Source organism: Lasioglossum baleicum, chromosome 13, assembly GCF_051020765.1.
Source record: "Lasioglossum baleicum chromosome 13, iyLasBale1, whole genome shotgun sequence".
Lineage (NCBI taxonomy): Eukaryota > Metazoa > Arthropoda > Insecta > Hymenoptera > Halictidae > Lasioglossum > Lasioglossum baleicum.
The window spans coordinates 9539234-9551532 of NC_134941.1; the positions used below are offsets into that span (position 1 = coordinate 9539234).

General features: G+C 43.1%; 1 protein-coding gene across 2 annotated transcripts in view; it reads left to right on the top strand.

The window, feature by feature from the left end:
* Gata (glutamyl-tRNA(Gln) amidotransferase subunit A, mitochondrial) overlaps positions 1 to 5877 on the top strand; it is a 38114-nt gene extending 32237 nt beyond the window's left edge. For both annotated transcript variants that reach the window (XM_076437226.1, XM_076437225.1), the window contains one exon: positions 5849 to 5877. The gene's annotated coding sequence lies outside the window, so the exon portion shown is untranslated. The remainder of the gene's footprint in view (positions 1 to 5848) is intronic.
* Positions 5878 to 12299: the final 6422 nt, after the last annotated feature.

Consider the following 12299-nt stretch of genomic DNA (forward strand, 5'->3'; position numbering starts at 1 on the left):
GTCTCTGGCCGCGTGGGTGGTGTGTCTGTAGGTGGACGGAGGCGAATCGCTGGGGAAGCGGCCCGGTTCAAGGTAGGGGTTGGCTCGGTACGGTTCAGTTTGGCCTCTTGGTTTGAGTCCCTCCAGCTGCGCACCACTACTACCCACGCCGCCAACTCTGCCAACACCACCGACATCACCAACATCGACGCCGTCCTGGCTCAGCGGCGCTCCACCATCGCCACAATCCTACTCCCGCAGGGGCGGAACTCGATAGACTGCGTAGGATGGGGGCTGCTGGCTCGTGGATCAATACCGCGGCGGGTTGCAGGGCGTGCAGGGGTCTGCCAGCGTGGTGTGGCACGCGCACAACCCGCCAAACGGAACAGAGGAGGACAACTCGCTATCGGGACCGAGGAGGACAACCCTATAGGACGCGCACAACCCGCCAGCAGAATGAAAGAGGACAACCCTGTGGAACGTGCACAGCCGACAGGACAGAGGAGGACAGCCCTGTAGAACCGGTTGCTCGTCTTGCTCGCCTGGCTCTCGCCTCGCTTGCCTCACTCGCCTCACTTGCCTCGAGGACAAGGAACAAGAGCAAGAGAGATGATCGCGAACCAGCGGAACTGTTGATTCGATGGAAACACCGTCGAGTTTTCGAGCGATTTTCGCCGGTTCGTTAAGGATACGGCCGCCGAGGACTGACTTCGCGTGCCACCCCCCGCGAGAAACCACCCCCCTGTGTTACCTTTTGTGCCTGGCACTGCCGCGATGCCTATCGGGAACTGGTTACCGACTAGCCGATGCTAGGCGACCCTGATGGATGATTTTCGGATCGCTGGGAAGCTCGTGGCCCCGTGTAGCCGCCAGAACTAACCTAGACCTGCCCTGGGATTTCTATGGATCTCCGCTGAGAGATCCCGGACGGATAGCGTGATCGCTGTTTAGGTCGGTTTGGTAATGGAGGTGCTAATCGTGGGCGGGTCTAGGGGATACGAAATTGATGCTGGCCTTTGTTTTGATACAGGAATTTGCAATTGCGTTAGTAGTAACTATCGTTTGTTCCATTCGATTAGAATGAGACCTGGGCAAGTAATTATTCTCTCTCTCTCTCTCTCTCTCTCTGTGAAAAGAAACCAAAACGAAACCCCGTATAAGCAGTGTTTCAATTGCAAACGGAGCTCCTGTAAGGGAGTTCGGTTGCTAATTCCTAGGAGTATAATGAGCCGCTGGTGCGAGGGATTGCAGGTGAACAGCTTAATTGGGTATTTATCGTGAACTAGAGACCCTTTTTCAGGAATCCGACGTGATCCAGAATTGCAAAAAGCTGGACAAAATTCATGGCTCTGCTAATGATACATTATTAATTACAAATAGAGCGCGGTTAGGGGGTAGAGAATTAAAAAAATTGGTGTGAATTCACATCAATTTTGATTTCGATATGTTTTTAACCCATTTCGTGACATGAGAATTTTCGAATTGATTCCACCTACCTTATAGAAACGGCCCACTGTGCGACGTCTCCTTTCGAGGTTGCGATCGATTACCACCGACAGCACCTCGATGGTCGGCCCCCGTGTTCGCTTTCCAGTTTAGCCTGTTGGCTTCCAGCACGTTAGACAGTCCCGTGTATCGGTTTCCATCGGCGAAAACGTGTGTTGTACCTGTAGCTTCTCACGGCGGTGGTGGTGGCTCGCGAATTCGTAACAAGAGCTGACAGTCCAGGTAGCGTCTCCCGGGAGATTCCTGCTCGCTGACACACTGACTTTGCCAGCCCGTAGTTTGCGGTCTCCAGTCCCTCCGATCGATAGTTTCTTTTCGGGAACTATCTCCTCGGAGAAACCCGAGAGGAATTCCAAACGAATACGTGCGCCCTCCTCTTTCGTTCGTTTTGGAATTGCAGCGACGGCAAAACTCGTGGATGCGATATTTTATGGATCGCGAAAACACGGGTCGACGAGGCTTCAACAATTCACGAGCAGAAATTTGAAATACCTGTCACGCGAACGCGGCACTCCACGAGATCAAGACAGATTTTTTCCAATTTCGAAAAATATTTTCTCTTCACCCTTGCCGCGCCACGATACAATTTATTTACCTTCAAATGTAGCAGTAACGTATAGCTAAATAATCTTGTACGAGATTCCAAATGCTTTGCCATAAAAAAGATTTAGGTGTAATTTAAAAGGGCAAAAACATTAGAAAAAAGTTCCTGCAGTCGTAGAAAATTTTTATTTTGTGATCCACTGTCATCGGTTTAATTTCGAACACCAACTGTCATTTGCCACCCACGAGGGGTTAAAAAATTCGCAAAAAAGTGGCGACCCAATATTCGAATATCGACCGAAGAATCAGTGAACGTTCTCAACTAAGGAAGAGCAGAGTCGGCCTCTCATTTTCATTCGTTTACACGCCTTTCGCTCGTCGAATAAAAAGGGGTAGAAGTCGGGTTCCGGCACTCGAGCCTCGTTCCTTGTCATCCCTTTATCGCGCGGTCGAATTCTCTGCGACTCCCTTTCGTCTTCCGCCCCCGCCCCTTCTGCCAGGGTAAACAATACTCGAGCTTTTTGTGCCGTGCCCCCCTTTCCCGCGCCTCGCGTTTCTCTAAAAGTGGATTCGCGATGAATTTCTTTTCGGGGGGGAGGTTAAACGCGCGCCAAAGGATACTTGAGCTTCTCCGCTTCTGTCCTCTCGCGTGCCCACCCCCATTTTCCACCCCTTTCTCACCCCCCCCCTCGTTCCCCTTATCGCCCGAGCGGTTTCTCTCGGAGACTTTTCCCTCTTTCCGATCGCGCCAGGACACGCGACGAACGAGGAACAATGCGAAACTATATCCCTTAAAGACTATCTCTCAAAAGGGTTCTAAAAGATTAGCTCAAGTTGATTTTTTATGATAGGGGTGTACGAGAAATGTAAAACTATGGCACCATTTACATTTAAAGTGCAATGGGGTGATGAGAAAATATCGTACATCAAATTTAATGGTGTCATTGTAAAGAGGAGACTCCAATCTTCAAATCCATGATCTTTTAAGTCGCGGAAAATATTTTTTGAGGTCCATAGAACTTTTTGAATTACCTCCTTGTTCTTCAAGTTCATGTTCCATCAGTTCCTTTCGGGGATTTCGAAGCTATTCCTCAGAATACACGGGAACCGACCATACGTCCACAGTGCCATAAATGCCTTATGGGAACCCCTGCAACCCCCTAAAGCACCTCGGCGTTACGCTGATCGATCGGGTTTCGCCCGCGGAGCCAATTATATCCCTCTGCGCTCGGAATATATAACCGCGGTTTCCTGAAAAGAATCGAAAAAACGGCCGGGCCCGATCGTTTGTTCAACGTATTGCGGTTTGGTCGAACGGTCGGTCGGTCGGTCGACTGATGAAGTAATTTCTGAACGCTCGAAGGGCGTTCAACGGTCGAAAGGGAACGCTTTTGAGCGACCGTAATTGAAACGCTGCCGCGGATCAGACTATTTTGGCAGCCTCTCTTCTTTTTTCCTGATCGAGTATTTTTGCCGTGGGATCATTTATACGACTGCTTCCCCTACCAGAGGCTCGATGGAAGGTAGCTGGCTCTTTGTTAGATTAGGTTGTTCGCCCCTTAGGCAAAAATTGTAACTTACAAGGAAAGGACCCCAAGTGTCCGACTTCGATTTTGATAATTTTTTGTGAGACGATGGTATCCCTAATTATGTATGCAAAATATTAGATGTAGTTACTCAATAGTTTTAAAGATATAAATAATTAAACTTTCAAGTTTTCGAAGTTCCATTAGCCGTGTGAGCAGGTTGCGTGAAAGTTCAATTGTTTATATGTTTAAAACTATTGAGTAACTACACCTAATATTTTGCAGACTAATATTTTGCAGATTTTACATTATGTAAAATGTACTGAACCTCTTGCCGTATTTTAGCGAGTCAGACTCGTGACGAAGATCTTAACAAATTCTAACAAATCTGAATGTTAAATCAATATTTAAGCATTAACATAAGTGTAGCCATACTAAAAATATTTTTCTTTCCTCTTCTGCGATATTTTTGGGGACAAAGACGTTTTAATCACTCTGACTGTGAAGAAAATGTTACGGCAAGGGGATAAATAACTACGACACAGTTTATGTTCGAAGTGCAATAGAAATCCGTGCTCGTAGTAAATGCAAAAAAGTGGAGGCAATTTGGAGACGAGTCGGTATCGAGGACATGGGGTCGCGAGCTCGTCGAGGTATAAAAGAAAAATTCTATTCTTCGAGGTCGTGGAAGTAGGTAGACCCCTGAAATCCCTGACCTTCCGCACTCGAACGAAATCGCGAACAAGTGTTCTCCGGCGGAGCAATATCGGGCCGGTTGAACCGGTCCCTGGCAATATTGGTACTCTCTCTCTCTCTCTCTCCTTTTCTCTCTCTCTCTCTGGTACATCTCAAAAGAAAAGCTGAACACGGGGGCGTAGAGATAAAGCGATTCCCGTCGAGCTGATCGAAACGCTGCTGCTTTTCGATCGATTCCCGTGGCGTACACACGTACACGGAGGAACCGGCAGGAAAATTGGAGCGACGGATAACGGACGCTCTCTCGGCCTGGTTCCACCGCAGACGGAGAATAACGGGTATCCTGTCGATAATAAATCGTTTCCTCGTCTTCGACGCCTCTCACGTAGCAAATGAACCCCGGCACCGGGGACGCGGCAAATTCTCCACGCCAATTTCGGGATGTTTCGACGGACGTCAAACCGATTCGTCCTCGCCCGACCAATTTTACGCGTGTTGTTTCACAGGGAAAACCGCCACCGACGCGATACACCCACACTTACACCCCGAATTCCTTCGAACGTCGCCCTGGAATCGTGTCTGTCAATGATCCGCCGGCTTTTCTCACCCTGCGCAACCCATTCACTTGCAACCCCCCTGTCAGACTTGTTGCCGAAACACTTTAAATTAAATTCAAAGTGATTTAAGTCGACAGAATTGAAGAGAAATATCATTTCGTAGTTACACCATTATATATATATAATTTATTTCTTTGCTTGATGTCTTTTATGATGCTGTGAGAAGGTTTGTACGAAATTTTTTCTGTTTCAATTATTCACATTGCTAGAATAAAAGAAATTATATTTTGCAGTCGGGTGATCGCGAATAATTTATTTCGCTGTTGAACGATTTTTTATCAGAGTGAAAAGGTTCACATATAAATCGAAGAACAAGAATTTAAAAAATAAATGAATGTGCAAGTGATTTGGAGGAACGCAACATCAAGGACAATTTGAATGGTCCGGCGACAGTAGAGCGAATTGTTGCGTGTTGAATGGGTTTGCTTTGTAAAAGGGAAAGTTGGACAGGCCTTTGAGTATGGTTTTTTTTGTTCTGGATTTTCTCGATTTCCTCCGACGTTTTCTTCGTGCACGTTGTCACCCCGGTGTGGAAACGTTGCTGGCATTTATCGCTGTCGTAGGATCTGTTATTGGATTTCCACTCGGTTGACGGTTTCGCCTGTTTCCTCGGCGAGAACGATTAAAAGAGGGTTCCTTGAATGCGTCCTGACGAGTATCTGATCTGATACTGAAAATACTTGGGACACCTCGTGGAAATAGAATTGCGTGATTCAAGAGGACACGTAATCAACGCTGATAAAGCCGAAGAACTTTTCAGACCGCCACCAAAGTATACGTCCTATTAAATGTTCATCGGTTACGAGCCGTGTGTTTCTAACACCCGAGATTATTTTCAGGGATCGTGATAATTGTTACATTCTGAATTTCATGCATCTATATTGCATATAAATAATGTGAGATATTAATAATATGTACAATTTATAGAATGCAAGATTAGTAATGCCTCCATTATCATTTTATTATTTTTTCTTTTTGCAGGACGGAACCTCGTGGACGTTTTCTGTAAGTCTCCCTCTTTTCTCAACATTTTATTATTCACTTGAGATCTATTACACTGTGTTAGATTTATGGATCATATTGCTACGTTTTGTAGGATTATAAATTTGATTACTGAATATTAAAATATTGAATTTTGAAATGTCAAAAAGTTGACTAGTGAAATAAAAAAATAGAATATTGCAATATTAACGTAAAGGTTACAAAATTGAAGTACCACATAACACTTTTCACGATTTTTCAATTAAGTGCTGTTGACAAAAAAATATTTTAAACAAAAGTGGATGAGTTTTCGATTGGCTATACATTGCAATAAAAAAGTTCGAAAATTTTCTTTTTAATTATTGCCAAAGCCACCTTAATTTTTTAAAATGATACCTCAAGGTCATCCGAAGGTCATGGTATACTAAGTCGTTGAACTTTTTTTTTATACGGGCTTTATAGCCGGTATAGTATTATTACTGTTTAGTCAAAACTACAAAGTGCCATTTAAAAAAATGAAGGTAGCCTTGAACTTTTTTTTATTGCAATGTATAGTCAATAGAAAACTGATCAACCTTTGTTTAAATTGTATTTTGTCAGATTATCGCAAGTACTTGAAAAATCGTGAAAAGTGTTACGTGGGACACCCTGCATAATCAAACATTGACTATTAAAATATTGAAGTTGGAATATTGTGTATTCAAATACTGGAATCGAAATCAGAATTCAGAACACCAAATACTAAAACTGAAATATTGGATTGAAATTACCGAGTATTGAAAATGAATAAAAATCGATGGAGAGGGTTGAGCTATGTACCTCGACCAGGGAATCCATAACTCGACACAGCCTCTGCAACCCTATTCCCTCTTCAGGAACGTTTGTAGAGGCCGCAGCGGCGCATCTTCCGGCGAGCATAAAAAGAAAATCATTTCGCAGTAACAGCGAGCGCCTGAAAAATTCAGGCGACGGAAGTGGCCGGCCATTAGGGCGTCGCGGTGAGAGTTGAATGACCGATTTCAGCCGGAGGAGTAATCGGTCGATTAGGATTACCCAAGGATTATCTTCCTTCTCCATCTGTTCCCTTTCGTTGCCTCCCCGGCTACGACTATAATCGCCGTTGCCGTTCGTAGTCGTCTTCGTTGTCTCCTCGGGACCTCGTAAATTCGCGAAGATTTTCCTCCTCGGGTTTTCCTGAGCCCTGAGCTCTCTGCTACGTGTCCCGCGTTTTCCACCCTTGCCGGAAAATTGACTTTCCCGCCGTAACACCGTGTTCTACCCTCGCGCCTCGCCCACCAAGTAAATTAACTCCGCGACACGTCTACGCGAGAGCACGCGAAAATACCGCGGCCCACGGAAACGTGAATTACTTGGCAAAACAGGTAGATACCCGCCAGCAGTTCCCTGAATTTCGAAATTTCCACCCTTTGTGCCGTACGGCGAATTCCATTGCGCCGTAGTTGTCGCTGTTTAATCCGTTTACGGCAGCATTTCTTTCTTTGAACGGGCCGCGTGATAACTGCTTGCAAATGGAACACAACGAGCCCTTTGGCATTTACAATGAAATTACAGTCGCATGCTGATATCGGAAAAGTTACGCGCGGGCTGCAAACAATTTGAAGGTATTGTGCTTTTTATTTTGTCAGAATTAGTCTCAATTGTTTTTTAACGATCGATATTTGTGACAGTAAAATAGTAGTTCACGCAAAGAGGAATTTATTTTTTGGTCGCAAATAATTTCGAATTTTTTGCTATTCATTTTGACAGAAGTAATCTCGATCATTTTTTAACGATCGATATTTGCGACAATAAAATAGTAGTTCACGCAGAGGAATTTATTTGTGGTTGCCAATTATTTTGAAGGGATAAAATCCGATTTTCTGGCTATTAAAAATTGTAGAAGCTTCCCGTAGAATGTTCAGAGCAACGATATGATCACACCCGACTTGTATACACGAGATGCTGGATCTTTCTTTACCGAAATGATAGAAGTTAGTCTGGAAGCAAAGATCGTCCAGGGAAATAACGCCATCGAGTCGACAAAGGCGCGATGAAATTCGCGGGACACCATTACCGGCAGAAATGAGAATGCGACCGTGCTCGGAAATCCATATCGCGCATCCCCCAGTCAGAAAAAGAAATGGCGGACATAGAAATATATTTACATTTTGCTAGTCGTTTTGTATATTCTGAAAATCCTTTCAAGCACCTTCTTCCATTCAATCCATTGACCAAACGTATTAAAATCTTCAGAATTTCGACTCCTTGCATTTTCCAACTTCCACTTCAAAAGCAAAAATGATGTGCAGTGATCTAGAAATCGTTGAATTTAAAAAGATTTAAATGAATTAAATTTTATCGTGCACAATATTTCAATTTAATGAAACATCTACGATATTTATAAAATTTTAAAATTGCACTAGATTCACCTGCACAGGCTCTTAAAATATTCAATCATTCTATTATTGAATTTAAACTGACATGACACGGTGAGGATTTAATTCAAGAAGAAATTCTGAAATGGTTATTTTTGTTCTAATTATTTTATAAAAGTATTGATGTGACTTGCCTCTAATATTTAAATAATCTTGAGCGATCCTGGGTAAATATACTCGACCATGGCAACCTCTCATCAGATCGCAAAATCTCAATTAGCGTTTTGCTCGAGGGTTGCAAATCTGTCGATCGATTCCTCGTCAGGGATTAGTCGATTAAACTTTCATTCGATAATCGATTCGTCTTTCGCTCGCGGCTTGTATGATTTATTTGACGGATTAATTCGCCCTCGTTATTAATTCAATGAATGTGTCCCTAGCTTCTGCCACGTCGAGCGCTCGTACCGATAATCGGACAAGTATCATAGCAATCAGACAGGAAACTGTACGTTTTTTTTAAACACTCCATTCGATTCTCCACCAATTAATTTTTTTACGGATAGGACGGCGGGTTTCATCGATTTGTGAATTTGTTAACTTAATTCTGTAGTTGTTAGGAAATTTCAAATGATGCTTTCCAAATTCTAGTTCTAATTATTAACCTGAGGCTTCTGAAAAATGCGAAATGTGCATTGCAAGCTTGTCTTATCGGTAGACTGTACAATTTCATGCAAATCTATGCTTTCGCATGCAAATTTGCAGTTTCATGAGCAAATCTACATTTTTATAAACACGTCTACACTGTTGTAGGATAATCTCAAGGGGATTGAAACGACGGAAATGTTCTTTTCTTCGTAAATGCCTTTGCTAAATTTAAAAATACAAGATTTGATAATGCTTCGTATAGATTTTATTTTTGTCCATTGTCGCAACCGCGGCGTTTGCAATATCTTCGCGGCGGATCTGCCCGCGGAGAAAATCGTTCCGCCATCAATTCGATACAAGGATAACGTTCGCCCGTTCTCTTCCCCGACATATATTTCCCCGATAATCGTTCCGGTTCGTCAGGTGAAACCGTGCATCCCGAAGAGGATTGGAAATCCTCGAATTCTCCCGTGTTCGCCGCGCGGAACGGGACGAGGGAAAATCGACGGAAATCTTTTCAATTTCGCGTGCCTTTCTAGTCCTGCGGATTACTGCGGTACTCCGGAGTGATTCTTGAGGATGAAACGTTGCAGCCGTGCGACAATTTCGCTTTTTCCTTTTTTTTTCTCTCTATTTCCCATCGGCCCTTCTATCTTTCTCGTTTCCCTTCGTCCCTTCTCCGTCCGGCCGAGGATATCCTCTCTCACCGGGCGAAGTATAATCGTCGGCTCTTATCCTTTCCTCTGCACGACTGTTTTCAATTTAATCCTCGAGAGTAAATATTCCTCGATGGCCGGGATACACTTTCTGATCATCCTCGTCCCACACCTTCTCGCTACCCCTTGTTTCGTTCCGGAAACACGCGACATCGTTCCTTCGAGGTGTCGACACATTTAACCGGCGGATTTTTATGCAATTTTACATGCATCATTCGTTTCTGCAGTTCACCTCCGTCTTAGAAAAAGGCCGATTTTTATTTCTATTTTGTAGCATCTTTCAGATTCCCTCACTTAAAATCATTATTGTTCTATTTTATTTCAATTTCCATATCTTCCATTCGAGTATTATAATTTAAGGCACGTGAAATGTTTGTTCTATGGAAAATCGATAATAGAACGTTTTCAACCCCCTCTCTTCAAATGATCTTTGTTTTATTTTGATCCTCGTGATCCTATACCCAAGTTAAGTAACAACCGCGTTTAATTAAAAACCAACAACGGTGCATAAGGCTTCTCGTAAAACGTGAAATTCTCTCTATTATTATTATTTCGTTTAATTTGAATTTTAATTTAACAATACCTTCGCGAAGATTGGCTGAACAGTCGACACGAACGCGATAGGTTTCAAAGTATCGCACGATGAATTGCTCACGGAGAGTGGTGCGAATGCGGAGGTGGTTGGAACGCGTAAACGCAAGGTATAATGCAGCGTGCGGCTTATGTTTATTTTGCAAATTGAATCGATTAAACGGGCACGTCCGATCGCCGGACGTTTTATTTGCGTTGATCGTTCCCGTTTCTAGATTGTAAAAGTTTACCGTCGCAAAGAGAGGCGCGGATCATCGCGATATCGTACGAAATGTCCCCTTCGTGACTGAACGGGTACTCGAATGCCGGCGCAGTGGCATCCATACACGATTATTTTTATCGTTATTACCTCGTTCCTCTCTGGATTACATGTATCTCGATTGGATAAGCGGCTCCCGGGCTGAAACGAAATTAAATTCCCTGCTTTCCGAATCTTCAATCCATATACACGTGCAAATGTGAAGGAACGACGCGCGATCGTGCGAAACATTCGTTCCCGAAGATAAATCCATCGGGATGAAATAATTTATATCACAATATTGTTATTATTATTTATTATTTTATTATGTTTAAATGGACCAGGTAAAGGGTTTCAGTAATTTGTATGTATTTTTTATACGGATGGTTAGGCACATGCATAGACAAAACTGGGGACCACATTCCCACCCCTTCATGCAATAATATCAAGGACAAATTTCGAAAAAAATTATTTCATGGATTGAAGTCCAATGTAAATTCCAGTTGAATTTCTGCGACTGCAGTGACAAGGTTGCAACAATTATTTCCTGGAAAAAAATGACGGGCTACATTCCTACCCCTTCATATAATAATATTGAGAACAAATTTCGAAAAAAATTTTTCAAGTTAAATTCCAGTAGAATTTCTGCGACCAGAGTGGCAGGATTGCAACAATTATTTCCTGGAAAAATGACAGGCACATTTCCACCCCTTCTCTAGTATATTTAAGAAAAATTTTGAAAAAAATATGTCATTGATTTAAGTTCAACTGAAATTCCAGTACAATTTCTGCGACCGCAGTGGCAGGATTGCAACAATTATTTCCTGGAAAAATGATAGGCACATTCCCACCCCTTCATCTAGTACATCGAAGAAAAATTTTTTAAAAATTATTTTATGGATTTAAGTTCAACTTAAATTCCAGTACAATTTCTGCGACCGCAGTGGCAGGATTGCAACAATTATTTCCTGGAAAAATGACAGGCACATTCCCACCCCTTCATCTAGTACATCGAAGAAAAATTTTTTTATAAATTATTTCATGGATTTAAGTTCAACTTAGATTCCAGTAGAATTTCTGCGACTGCAGTGCAACAATTACTTCCTCGAAAAAAACGACGATTCTACGGGACGAATGTTATCTTCGAGCGCGCGCCTTCCAATTGAACCGTTTCAATTATCCCCATTTAAAAGGGTAGCGAAGAGACTTGCCCGGGGACAAAGGAGTCATTCCGCGTGAAACGATTACACGGGAGTCCTCTGGTGAAAAGAAACGGCGGTCGTAGGAAAGCGGTCGTCCGGGATGGCAAGCCGGCAAACACGTGGCATTGTGATCGGCTCCGCGGGCTTTTGTCGAATTCGTTTTCGAAAAACCAGCGAACGCTGGCCTGAATGCGAGAAACGCCGTCGACAGAGTGGCCCTGTTGTGTGGAGTGAAGCACACACACACACACACTTTCTCTTTCTCACTCCCTCTCGTTTGCTCTCTCACTCTTGTAATACTAAATCAATATCTGGCGGTGGGGTGACCTCGTATACAGGGTGTTTCGAAAGCAGGCGACAAAACCGCCCTGTTATCGAACGGGCATCAGCATTGTTTCAAGGACTTCCAATGGAACTTAAAAATCGACGCTTATGGCACGCTATGGGGGTTGGAAATATTCTTTACTATGTGTTTCTGCTGTGGATGAAATTTAGAATTTTTAGGAATTGCCTTTCCTGCAAATTAAAAACTTGCTACCAAAGAAATTGTTACTTGGTGAATTGTACAATTTGTTGTGCAGTATGGGCCGCTGAAAAAATTTTGGGGGTGAAGTTTGTGTTAACAAAAAGCAGATCTCGTGGCGTACAATTTTCTACTTCATAAAATTTAATTATTTGTGAAAC